This window comes from Haliotis asinina, chromosome 15 (genome assembly GCF_037392515.1).
Source record: "Haliotis asinina isolate JCU_RB_2024 chromosome 15, JCU_Hal_asi_v2, whole genome shotgun sequence".
Classification (NCBI taxonomy): Eukaryota; Metazoa; Mollusca; class Gastropoda; order Lepetellida; family Haliotidae; genus Haliotis; species Haliotis asinina.
Genome location: NC_090294.1, coordinates 48956168 through 48970698, shown reverse-complemented (window position 1 = coordinate 48970698; position 14531 = coordinate 48956168).

The window sequence follows — 14531 nt, the reverse complement described above, 5'->3', positions numbered from 1 at the left end:
GATCGAATTTGTTCTGACATGTAAGCATTCCTCCGTATCTTGCTAATTTAGAAGAGTGATGCTCGGAGGAAAAAGAAACGCATAAGAACTCAATTCCAAGAAAGCCTTCGACCATAGACGTGCTGTGCTGACTTCCATATTCCATTACAGTTAATTACTCTGTTTATAAAACATGCAATGCCGCTTACACAGAAGGGTGTTCATCTAATGGAGCGTGATGAGAATTCTCCCCACAAAACACGTGGGTGTCTGGTACAGGAAACATGTCGCCTCTGAATTTCGGACTAAAACCTAATGAAAAAAGACCGTGTTCTATTTGTCAGTAATTTCCAGTGTAAAAGGTAAAGGAAGGGAACAATATATGTGCAGAGTTGTGACTCTGGCAGTACAGGATCCGTTGATTGAGAAACTGAGCATCAGAAAACGATCCTTGGCCTTTAGGCATTAACGTTCAACTTGGAAGAATGCTGATTCCACGATAACACTGACCGCAGTCAGTATGTGATGCCTTTATGGATTGGATGGTGTTGATGAGGATGATCGATGCTTACTCTATCAATCACCGGATGGGTATTCCAGACACACTGTTACAGCAGTGAGTGTTACATTCGACAAGAAACACATACACACACGTGTACTTGCACACGCAGCTATCTCTCTCTCTCTCTCTGTCTCTCTCTCTCTCGCTCGCTCTCTCTCTCTCTCTCTCTCTCTCTCGCTCTCTCTCTCTCTCTCGTTTCCGTGTAGATGTAGTTACGCTGTCGAAGCTGGAGTGTGAAAGCAGCACACTCTCGGACGGCCTCAGTAATCTTATTGACACCTTTCTTTTCAAGTCCAATTGGTTCTACAACTACTTCACAAGTGTCTAAAACAAAGCAGACAAAAATAATTCTTCTTCAGAAAAAAACGTATGGATCTTTCAGCTTTGAAATTCCATTTTATTACCATGAATTTCTTTTTGCCAATGATCTTTCATTCGTTTTCCTCAGAATGTGCCATACCAATCTTTTTTATTCGTGGATATGACTGTAAATTGTATTTAGATAAAACATGTTTAGGCTCTTTTCAGAGGCCCCGCCCTATCAACGGGGCGTCAGGGCTGCTTATCACAGCTCCAAATGTCAACTGATAAACATGTTAAACTTGTATTTTTGACTTTTCAAAGTATTGCGAAGTTTGTTGAGATAAGCAGCAGCCGTCATACAAGCTACGAGCAAACAGGCAAATTAAGCCGGATACTGCCTTACAGATTTCACGCGAAAAATGTCTGCCACTGGGAGACGTATCTTCGCAGGTGCGCGAGCTTCGTGTCAGAGAAAGAAAACGAAGAAATTAGCTGGTTGAAAGAGCGGGGAAACATATCTTATTGTGGCTGAGATGTTCTCTTGTTTTCATAACGTGATGAGAGACGCGCCCTCTGGCTCAAATATTAAATTAGCTCGGTTATCTCCCCTTGGAATACACTTGCCAATACCCTTCTCATGGCAAAATAACCTGTCTATTTAAAGGGTACAACAATATTTTTGCATTTGAAGGAGGGAGGTGACGACAGGTTTATTAGAGTTATAGCTTACATGATAAGAGCTACATTAATATGATTTTAACATATGATTCGAGGCGATAACGGCCATTACAGCAAATTAGCTACGTTGGTGGAGAGGGGGGGAGCTAATTGTATTATCCTTAGTTGATTACGTGGTATTGTCAAGTTGAGAATTTTTTCAAGTCCCTGCTAAATAACTGGAATGTTGCCCTTTTTTATGTCCAATATGAAATATAGTTCGTATGAATTTTGGCTGATTACAGCTGTTAAATCGTTTGCTTCTCAGGCATTGGTTTCACCGTCTTGCAATATAACGGTAAGTAAAAGCTTCTTAAAAAGCCATCGTCACCTATTCATTCATGCTGCACTGTTTTTCCCTCAACACCAAGAAATAATTAAGGAACAATGGTAAACAAACAAAAAGTACCAAAGGTATCTTCTGTATTGACATCAATAAACAAACGTCAAGATCACGTGAAGCTGACCAGCAGTTATCTCCCTTGTATTTGTAATATCAACAAAGAAATACGAATCGAAACCTCCAGTAATAAGCAATGGTTTTACAATTACTACATTACTGTGTTGTGGTGCCGGGCGAGTGTTCTGGAGTGTAGCGAGGAAGATGGATGGCTTTGAAGTTCTGCTACAAGACGTCTGGCAGTACCATGACTGGTGCCAACTCATCATCCCAAGTTGCTAAGCTTGCTGTTATAACCAGAAGATCAACAAGAACCGTTAACCGGAAATTATAATAACGGTTTATGATATTGCTCTGATGAATGAGAAGCGGTTTTTGGTTTCGGGTTTGTACACATTCATAAATGGCCGAATCTTTTCTGCATCATTAGTCTCGGAAACACGTGCATATTTTAGCGAATCAAATACAAACAGAGGGGAAAGGATGGAAATAATTTCTTTCATCCTACTATATATATCATAAAAAGATTTGTTGTTAGCTGACGAGCAAAAGAATGCATACAGAGTTTGATTTTCATGTAAGTGAAAGCCGAAAGAACCTTTGTCAAATTTGACTGTGTCTGTTTCGTAAAAAGCACATTCCTGTGACAGTTCGTGGAAACTAACCAGTAGCAGTGTAATTCTGAATAAAAACGAATAGGTAGGGTGAATATTTGGGAAGAAAATGAATTTTTCGGCATTTGACCTATTTGTTTAGACTTCGGAACTTGTTTCGTTAAATTTCTGCAAACTCTGTACAACTACGAACACCACAAACCACAGATACTTAATACATCAAATACGGATTTATCAAGTCCGGATACAAGATACACCAAATATGGATGCATAAAACCTTCATTTAAAAAACCCGGATACAACCACAGACCAAACTACAACATACCTACGCACCTCCCTGTAAACACCGAAGCTGGTTTCAGTAAGCCAAGGTACCCCGACAGTCGTTGTTTGGAAGGACATTACTGCCTTTAAACATCCAGAAGATTATTTTCATTCCATTTGTTGCCATGGCAGCATACCTAAATCCGAGTTCGTGATACCCAGGACCAACTGATCAACATTTCTAGCATACAAGTCAGCTGTTCTACAAATGACATATCGTTCTCTTCCCAGGTGTGATTTTTGTATCATCTCCCTTTACCATCTGTCATGGTTCCTGCAGGAAGTGGAATCGCGTCGAACTCATGGCCGCTTACGTTGGAGCCTCAGCACACATTTGTTTTATCTGTTCGCACCGGCGTTCAAAATATAACCCCGCCAAAGAAAATAAGAGGAACTGTTTCTAACATGTTTCAAGGGACATTTGAAGTAGCGTTGAACACATCTTATTTGAAGGCTTCCCCTGTCGATGAGCGTTAAGTTGTTGGTCGTTATAAAGTCATTACAGGAGTATGTCAAGTCATTATGTTTGATACAGAGCGTCAGATGTTGCCACTGAGTGAGTGAGTGAGTGAGGTAGTGAGTGAGTGAGTGAGGTAGTGAGTGAGTGAAGTATATCTTCCAATATGTTGCATCCTAGTTTGAGGGGGCTAGCGGCAGGACCCCTTTGCACAGCCCATCTTCGAATAGCGTTACGCTATTTGTTGCTCTGTGATCGCTTTGTTTTACGGGGCCCATGACTTTACAAACTGGTGGTCGATGGTATGAGCATTGCTACGTGGTCAGACATCGGTGACAGTTAGGTCAGAGAATACAACTAACCACACGAACGTCTGACTGATCTCAAGTCATCTCAAGTGTCTGTATTTGACCGTGCTGGCTTACATTCAGTCCTTACGTCTTTATGTAGTATGTATCAAAGTATACAAAGTGATACATATACTGTGTAAGGTTGGCATCGCATTACTCAAAGTCACACAGATTGTGTAAAAGGTCACAGGCCATCAGCAATAAAAATGATTTCGGAATACTTACATCACACACAGTCAAACGGATATCTTAACAAAATTCACTTTCAGTCAAAATGATATCGTACTACAAAGCATGATATTACTTAGAGCCAACGAGATATCATAACAGGAAGCATTATAGGTCACACACAGTCACACGAGTGTGAATGTAGGTCATTAGGTCACACAATTCAATCAGGTGAAAAAGTAGGTCATTGGGTCACTCACTGTCAAAGACATATGGTAGCAGATGGTCAGTTAGTCATTCCAGAGACCATACCGGTATATGGTCTCTGGTCATTCTCAGTTACACTGATAACGCAAGAGCAGATCATTAGGTCATTCACAGGTACACTGGATAGGAAAACAGAAGTCATTAAGTCATTCTCAGCTACTCTCATGGGAGGTCATTTGGTCGCCCGATACAGCGTAGAAAGTCATTAGGTTACTCACACATTTTGCAAAAACGACGGCCATTCAGTCACACGGCGTGACAGAAGGTCATCGGGTCACACAGAAGGCCGGGGGCCTGACTGACATTGTCCAGAGATCATAACAGTAAACTGCTGAAACTTTTTTTTCAAGATAGTTGCTTGATACTGCTGTGCAGGTGGTGACTAGTCAAGTGAACTGATGCTGCCCTAGAACATCCCTGGCGCTGTTCATCCTCAAACGGTGCTTGTCTGTGTGTAAAATCATGCACAATTCGTTAGAATTGTGCAGTCAGGCGGCGCATGGTCTCTGATGAAACGCATGTAGCGTGATAAGAACGACTGCACAGTAATTAAATTGATGTGCATCAGTGTAGCACTGACGTGTGATGGGCATGAACTCCAGGGTTAAATCTTGTGTATTTGGGCTTGTGTTAAAAACTCCTCAGGGAAATATAATACTGTGGATGATTTAACCAAGGCTTTGTTTTCAACAACAGATTATATGATCCATAACAGCAACTGGCGCTTATGTCTGTCGTAGCAAACTAAATAAAACATAACTGAAAATAACAGCTAAAGTTTACAACAAATGTATGTATAGCTCAGGCATTTGGAAATTGTAATATGATGTTCGGCTTCTCAAAGTAACCTTCACTTCCTTGAAAGCCGTAGAAGCAGCTATATTCGTTTCAAGTGTACTTTTCGCTAAATTTGAATTTTAAAAAGTCCTCTAAAATATTCAGATGGACAATTTTCAACATAGATGAACTTAGTCTAAGCCTTTCGAAAATACACGTAACAGACGAGGCTTTTAGTTCGTTACTTATGGTAATCACATGGTGACAAAGAACTAGTAATTACGCATGTTGGCATGGCACAGGCAGATGTTGACTGGTTTCCGGGGTCTACTGCGCTAACGCTTCAGTGAATCTAGCTGAAACAGGTGCGGTCCAAACACTCACATACACTTAAACTCATCTGCGCAAACATCACCCTAGTGCTCAGGAGAAATAGATGCAAATACGAAGAAAGTCGGCCCAAGTCCTCGACTTCAAAATACATGTTCATGTTGAAATACAATCTCAATGTACACAAGAAATTCTCTATTTTAAGTATAATCAACTACCTTTTTTCTAAACATTTAAATGGCCTTCATGAGTAACAAACACTGGGTGCTGGTCTTACTTCAACTACGGTGTGTGGACAATCGCATCTGTGACGCTTAAACCAGTCACGCTGACAGCGTTCCCCACTATTACGATATGGTGTTACTTTAACCAGTCCAAGCACCCGTTCCATCATATTGAGAGTCGTTTAACATTGGAAACTAGATAAGTCGCTATTCTTCCAACAAAAGGGATCCGTGAACTAAGATCGGGCGTAGAATAGGCCGTCAGCAACCATGCTTACCACAAAGGCGACCCTGTTTGTCGTAAGAGGCGACTAACGGGATCGGGTAGTCAAGCTCGCTGACTTGGCTGACACATGTCATCCGTTCCCAGTTCCGCAGATCGATGCTCATGCTGTTGATCACTGGATTTTCTGGTCCAAACTTGCGTAATTACAGATCACCGCCAAAAGAGCTGGATATTGCGTAAAACTAAACTCACTCACTCACTCACTCATTAATACTAACCTAACCATCCATAATAATGTGCCCCAAACAAGTACACTGCATTATGTGACCCGTGAAGGTCCCGGGGTAGAATACGCCTTCAGCAACCCATGCTTGCCATGAAAGGCGACTCTGCTTGTCGTAAGCGGCGACTAACGGGATCGGTTGGTCATGCTCGCTGACTTGGTTGACACATGTCATCGGTTCCCAATCGCGCAGACCGATGCTCATATTGTTGGTCACTGGATTGTCTGGTCCAGACTCGATTATTTACACACTACCGCCTTATAGCTGGAATATTGCTGGGTGTGGCGTAAAACTAAATTCACTCACTCACTCACTCATCCTGCATTATGTGGGATAAACATATCAAAATAACTTGTTCATAAATTGGTAGACGTTGAATGGTAGTTTCAAGCCCACACCACATGGTGCAGTCATGGTCATTTAACAATAATGTCGCCATGTTCTCATCTATTCATCGGAACCATATCTAACTCAATTTAATAGTAAATAGTGATTATTGTCCTAGCGAAACATGGATATCAATCGACTTATATAAAACCTGCAATTCACTGAACTTTTGAAACAGGGATGTTCGGTAATATTAACTGAATATGTATGGAATGCTGATGGTCATTAAAATCGATCAATATTGATAGTATACTTCGTGATATAATCAACTGAATGTCTCTTGACGTCAAGTTTCTAAAGTGTACATACTAATGATCTGTAAGGGTAATTAACTTTCTTGACAGAAAATAGGGTAAATATACTGAAACTGCTGATGGATGCACTAGATTTGGGACAGATTGAGTGAGTGGGTGAGGTAGTTCTATTGTTACGGTTAAAAAATTGCCGTAACAAAAGGTGTGAGAAATTCACTCAGAACGGGCAAAATATATAACACTGAGGAGTGTAAAATTTTCAATAATTTGTATTCAGCAAAAACAAAGGAGCAAAATACAGAGATTCTCAATAGAGGTTTCATGTACAATACACCTGAGTCAAATCTAAAGTAATGGGTCACAAATATGATGTCAACTCACCGAAGTCTTGGTGTGAGAGTGAGGAACAGGTTTACTGAATAGTGAATGTAACACAGCCAGTGGTCAGGCAGAGGTTATGTAGATCAAGCGTTGACGCTTGTAAAAAAATGACAAAAGCATAAAATATGGTTTTGATTTATCTATCCACAAAGGAAAGAAAATACATGTTAAATAAGTAGCGCGCACTGGCTAGAGTGGCGTGTGTTGCGAGTTGACGGGTTATTGAGAAAATCTAATACATGCATGAGTCATCGGTTCAGGCAATCATATGCCATCGATGAGCTGAGCAAAGCGTTCTGGCTTACAAGTAGCCTACTTACTGTTATGACTAATATGCCGTTGATGAGCTGATCATTACCGTAATAAGATAAGAGACAGTTATTAATTTAGATGAACAGGTGGCATTAATTATGATCTGTTTTTCTCGCTTTTAATGTTGTAGTTTGGTCGAGTGCAAATACGGAATTAACGTGTTTTCTTGTGATGTAGGCGCGAATGAGGTGGCATAACGCCGATTTGAATAAAAGTTTGATTTTATTATTTTCCTTGAAGAGGAACAGGCTGCAGATGTGTAACAGTTGGTGAAAGATTTGATGGTGCTCACAATCCAAAAGTCTAATGTAGGATTCAAACCCTCAAGCATAAGATCCTGGCTGCAAAGGGAGATAACTCGGAACACTGATCGCTTGCTTTAAAGGAATTGGCTACATGGGTCCCAAATGTTTAGAAGGATGGCTACCGTTACAACTAATTTTTGCACCGTTTATCACATCTTCTGATCTGTTTTGATTGTCAGTACAACGGCTCTACCTGTCAGGAAGGTGTGGACGGTATTCATAAAACTTTTAAGGATTTATTTAAACTAAGAACATTCACAGAAGCTTTATGAATACCGCCCCTGCTGTTTGCCCACGATCGGCTTTGAATCATAGCAGTTTTTAGATCTTAAAAGCACGTAAACGCTAATATAAAAGCGAAAATGGAATTGAAATTGGACTACAGATAAATGGTAACGTTCAGACACGAGAGCCACCTTCTCTCGTCCAAAACTGATACTGGTTTTCGTTTTCAATCGTCAATCTCTATTTGGAAACATTCACATTCGCTTTTAACAATATATAATATATAATACGCCCAAAATATGCCTCACACAATCAACCTTCGGCCAGACGAATTTCTGTAATCCATTCACAACATTTTCACCAGTGTTTTGCCATTTATTCATTTGCTGCAGATTATGGACAGGTTATTTTCTGGCGTAGTGTTGTCGGTTGAAAATCATCGGTCGTTTACACCGACGACTGCATTCTACAAACCAGCCCCATATACCTATTGTAAAGCAAATTTATGTCTTAAAATTTTTATGCATCAACATTTTAACTGCCCTTGAAAATACCCGACCGAAAGCGAGAATGGAAATTAAAACTACCAAGAAATTCTAATTGCTCCCATACCTTTAAATTTATTGCAGAGTCACAATAACAAACAGGGGAAGTTTGACACTCATCTCATGAAGTGATTCCTCCATGATGGCCACCCGATACTCAGTTGAGAGCACTTCACAAGCAACAGTGAGAATACACAGCTGTTTCCAGCCTGATTGTCACTCGGCTCATCCCAACCTATGCATAAGTCGGAAATAGCCGAGTGAACTCGAGTGGCATGTCTATCTCAACAGTCAGTGAACTGGCGGCGGAGTTATGCGCCCTGTTTTCTTGGTGATCAAAGTCTCAGATTACACGATTCAGCAGTCAGTTTACGACCAATGTGTGTATTGTTTATTCCAAAACAATATTTGTGTTTCTTTTAATACATCTTTTTCGTTTATGAGAGAGCCTGTTATTTCACAGACGTTTTCCTATCAGGGAGTTCCTATCTCACCGTAACAATGTTCTACAAAAAAATATAATGCATATTTGTGAGAGTAAATGCCAAGAGACAAAATTCCTTTAATTCTAAAGGTATCGAGGCGTGTAAGAATATTAAATATTTGCTTTTAACTGCAACCTGAAATCAGTGAGTAAAGAGATTTTGTGATCAATGTGCGTATCTATCCAGGAATATGAGCGATTTTTTTCATACATGCGTTAGATCTTATTTAGTGAACGTTGTTTTATGCCACATTCCACCGTATATCAGGTCTTTAGCGAAGGCCTGTTTTACTATCGAATTACGGTTAGAGTTAGTGGGTATTGTTTACGCCACTGTTAGAATTATTCCAGCAATATCATGGCTGCAATTGGGCTTCACACATTTGGTGCATGTGGGGAATCAAACCCGTTCTTCGGCATGACGAACGGACGCTTTAATCAGCAGACCAGCCCGAAGAAACCAGTGGATAATAGCATGAGCCTGTACGATGATACAAAAACAGAATGAGTGAGGGATTGAGTAGGACAGCTAGTCGGTCCGTGAGTTCCTTCGTTAGAGATTGACGTTCCTGATTTGAACCAAGACATAGCAACAGTGCAAAATGTATAAAAACTGTCCCATATTGTATCATTTTAGAGTCGAACCAGAACGGTATATGTAACAAACATTAACCAGTCAGCTACCCACTTAGAAAGCACCACGGGATATTTGACGAGTTGGAAGCTATATAATCCCTTTCTAGTCATCCTTTAAAGGAGGTGTAAATCCCCCATTCATCAATTCGAATTGATGAAAAAGCAGCAAAAACATGACCTGTGATCAAGATCTCGAAATGCTGATCACAAAAAGTAAGTTTTAGAAGAATGAATTTATAAAACCTCTTCCATCCAAGCCACGATAAAAATGCCTTTTTGTTTTAAATCTCCCCAGAGACTTCACCTCCTAGATTCTCTTAATGATGAGGGTGCTTTTCAATTATAAAGCCGATTTTTAACCGTCACGATGAGTGTTTTGTAATTCCCACTGCTTGAAGCTTTACATGAAGATTCGTTGGTGCCTGTTTCTACATGTCTTAACCGCGATGACGCCAGATACAGTTATAGCTTGTATATATCAATACAGCACGTGCTGCATGGAGGTCCCGGGCAGGTATGACTCAGGTTTGCAATCAGGGGAGATTCACCTTGCTTACCGGTCTAAGGTGCGTGATTCATCAGGTCAATGGTCAACTTGATGACACATACATATGCAGGTAATATTGATAACAATACAGGTAAACATACGTGCGTGTGTTACCTTTACATTCTGCATATACACATGTAATGATGTAGTGTGTCTTTATCTACAACACATTTCCTGGTTGCGACTCAAGCAGTACAAACTAATGGCATAATTCTCCCTGTTGTTCTTTAAAGTTGATATTTATATATTTGTATTCTAACACTACTTCGACTTTGATTGGGTGAGATTTTCTAATCTAATTTTGGAGTTGGGTTTTTCGTTCAAATGGTAGGACAGAATATTATTTTTAGCTGTTAGCCTTAATATTTTACCTTAAACGTGACTCCTAATGATATCTACAAACAGTATGTACTCATGAAATGTTCGAACTGTATCCGCGGGCAGCATGTCCTAACGATGTGTCCTAATAGCAACCACTGGCACTATATCCTAATAGTATGTTCTAATGGTATGTTCTGATAGTATCCGCTAGCCGTATGTCCTAATTCTATGTACTAACGGTACGTTCAAACAGTATCCGCTGACGGCATGTCCTAATTCTATGGCATGTTCTAAAAGTATCCGTAGCGCTATGTCCCAACTTATTGTTCCAGGATGTTTTTCACCTTAATAGTTATTCAGTGGTTTTTTTTCAGAGTTTAATTCTCAGTAATTGTTATGGATGTTCGTTCTGACAGTTTCCTTTGTCTAGTTCTTGTTTGAAGAATGAATAATAACCTTATTGATTCTTATATGTTTGTGTTGCAAAAACAGAAATATAAAGCTGCTGAGATCACATTAAAGGAGAAACTATTTCCGCAGAGCCATAACTACTTAATATAGTTATATCTTGACTGACGTCGGGTCTCTGTAGGAACATATAGCAAATTGAATTCTCCAGTTCTCAAGGACTGAAGGTCGGTTCTTCTTATCTAATAGAATAAAAGATTTAAAAGTACAGAATTCTTCAAAACGCGACTGTAGCAGCACAATACCCGTTAACATGGACATTACAAAAAGTAATAACTTTTGATAAGGATGTAAAAAGACATTCGTTCTTTTGAAGATTCATTGAAGAATAAGTCGATAGAAGCCGATGAAAATATATCATCATTAACTAGAGAACAGTAAAATGTAAGACCTTTTAATAAGAACCCACCAAGCTGCCCATCCCATTCCTGTCTTCAGATTGAGACGAATGAATGTTCGTGGTACTGACGTGACACTGACCTACGCACTGACCACCATATGGCTCCTTGTTGTTAAAACACTGCGCCAACAGCAACGTTTCATCTGCGTCCCCTTTTCCGGGAACAGACTACAGAAGTCTTTGGCAAACGGAAACCAGGGAGCTGTAGCAATGGAAGATGAATGATCTATATAAGATTTCATTATTGGAACAAATCTTCTGATCTTGAGTTTTGGTCAGATCAATCTGCTGATTGGCCCATGCACGGCAACTCTCTAAGAACGTATGTCGAGGCGAATATGCATTTATTGTGTTTGATGGGGCGAGTGACGAGTCGAGGCATTTCCAAGGCTAGATAACATGAGGCAAATATATGGATACGTCATGTGGCAGGAAGGGTTTGTTTCAATATCAATCTTGGGGATTTTAAAAAAAAATTTTGAAAGAGAAATAGGGGAAGCTGAACAAATGACATTTTACATCTTTTTTACGGCGGTATGAAACTTTTGGTAATTGTTTTCTTTTGTTTGAATAGTTGTTCATGATAGTGCCTGCTTATACTGACTTGTGAATCGGGTTCTAGGACTGAAAGAATTGAGCGGATATGGCCTATCATCTTCATCATCTTATGAACGTGTGTGTTCATTGGGGAGGCGGCGGAAGAAGGTTGCTGTTTCAGCCTGAAAAAGAAATCCACTTTTCTGGTATTGTGAGTTTATTCTAATCTCGTAATGCACGGTAGGTTGGGAGTCTTCTAGTCTGTCTCACAGTCCCTGAGCCACATCGTTTCCCCTTCTGCCCAGCCCTTCCTGAAATACTAAAGTCCTACCTCTCACTGGGGTTCCATTTCAATTTAAACGGTTTATTTGTTACTAAACAAAATTATTCAGAAACTATGCGTTAGTCTAAAAGTCCCAGTGGCGTTTAGTTTTAGAGGTACCAGTAGCTCTCTTAAAATTGTAACACCGCTAGAAAGACAGGCTCGGGAGGTTACAGAAAGCTAGCTGAGCGTTTACTTCTGTAAGACAAGGCCTAATTCATACGTATACAGTTGTACATGTACAGGTCCATGATGCAGTTATTGCTGCTTGTACATACTTGATAATTATGAAGAGTGAGTGAGTGAGTGAGTGAGTTTGGTTTTACGACGCTTTTAGCAATATTCCAGCGATATCACGGTGGGGGACACCAGAAAACGGGCCTCACACATTGTACCCATGTGGGGAATCGAACCCGGGTCTTCAGCGTGACGAGCGAACGCTTTAACCACTAGGCTACCCCACCGCCCCTATGAAGAGTATTATAAAGTTTCGTCATAATAAAATGAGATCAGTGTACAATCTCTAAGCGGAATCGCTCTCAGATGATGAAGTATCTACGTGTTGGAGGGAAATTCGTGAAAATAAAAGTGATTTTTTAACACCACTTTGTCAAAGCGACCTTGTGGCATGTTTCCATGGCAATTTGACCAAGGTGACAACGCGTACCTACAGCTCCTATTGGTTTTTCCGTGAACAACAAGCGTAGTAAACACGTCAGACAGGCGATAATTTACATTTTTTAACGGAAACGCCTCGATGGAAATGCAAGCTAATTGAGGGCAACGCTAACCTAATTTACCCACAAGAAGATAACTCTTTCTTCTATAAAACGGCTTATTAAAAGAAAATTTCTTTTCCGAAAGTTTCCGAGGTCATTCTTTTTTTGTCGGATAAGAAAATCCTGTGTCTAGAGTTCGGTATTTCTCATCTGATTTTTCATGACGGTGTGAAATAAACTAAGTTTGTACATGTCATTTTCCCAGACTCTGATCTGGGCATTTTGATTGGGTCAACTTGAACTTTCTTCATCGTAATTTATTTACAAATTGTTTCAGAAGCCATTTGGTCTATATTATAAATGCATTCAAAGACTATTAGAGTGATCTAAATTTTATAATTTCATGAAGGCATGTTGCACAATCAATTTAAAACATTAATATTTTTTAATATTATCAAATATTACTTCGCCTGAATGCTCTCTTGCTGATATTAGAAATGAGATCATGAAAGATCTGGGATCAGTCCGAGACATGACTATTTCACATCATTTGTATACCGCATGAAAAGTGGAAAAGTCTCATTATATTTATCATTCATACCAAAAACCATGTGCGGATCCACCTAATTTGAAAGGAGTTCGAACCCCCTGAATCCCCATTGCCTCCGCCAACGCAAAAAAAAAAAAATAATAAATAAATAAATAAATAAAAAAATTCTTCAATTTGATCGTAAGTTGTTTTCAAAGTGGGGTGGGGTGGTGCTTGGGTGGGGTGTCTGAACCCTGAACATACCCCCACTTTCCACACACACACACACACGCATACGCACGCACACACACGCATACACACGCACACACACACGCGGATCCGCCAATGAAGACTTTGTTTCAGTCAAGAACAACTTGAAAGTTCTGTTCATATCGGTATCTATTTCATATCAAACAAACGATAGTACCAAGGAATCTCTCTGCTAAATGTCAAAAATTTGAATGACTCACAATTTTCATATCAAACTCAACTATGACGATCGTGTCTGTGTAATCAGTAGGGCCGTGTTGAGTTTTGAAGTGAGTCAGAACACTGTGTCTGACGGTATCAACGGGTCTGTTAAATCCCAATAACTGTTTTATCCCTCCAGTGAACTGCCCTGCGCTGGGATGTCCGCTTTATCATGGCGCCATCGACCAGCCCAGCCCGCTCTACATAACAGTCGTGTTGTAAACTCTTCCACAGTCAAGCCGATATCTGCACTTAATGAATAGTTTGGAATGATTTTATTGTTTGTGTAATCACATGCTTTCTTGATGATGCATGTATACAACATTTTTTTAATGAATGTTAAAGCTGCACGCTCGTATTTAAAACATTCAGTACCTCAGGATTACAGTCATTATTTTGATATAAATAAAAATAGGTATTCACCTCCTGAAAAGGTTATAATTGTATATTATTCTGCGAAGAGATTTCGGCTAAGAAATGGCGTCATGTGCGTCATGCTGTGCAGCTGCTTACGGTCGTGATAACCAGTGATAACCAGTGAAGATCCGGGTTAGAATTTGTCGTCAGTAACTCGTGTGTGGCTGACTTGGTTGATATGTCATCGTATCCTAACTGCGCAGATCGATGCTCATGGTGGTGATCACTGGATTGTGTGGTCCAGGCTCGACTGATTACAGATCACCGCCATATAGCTGGAATATTGCTG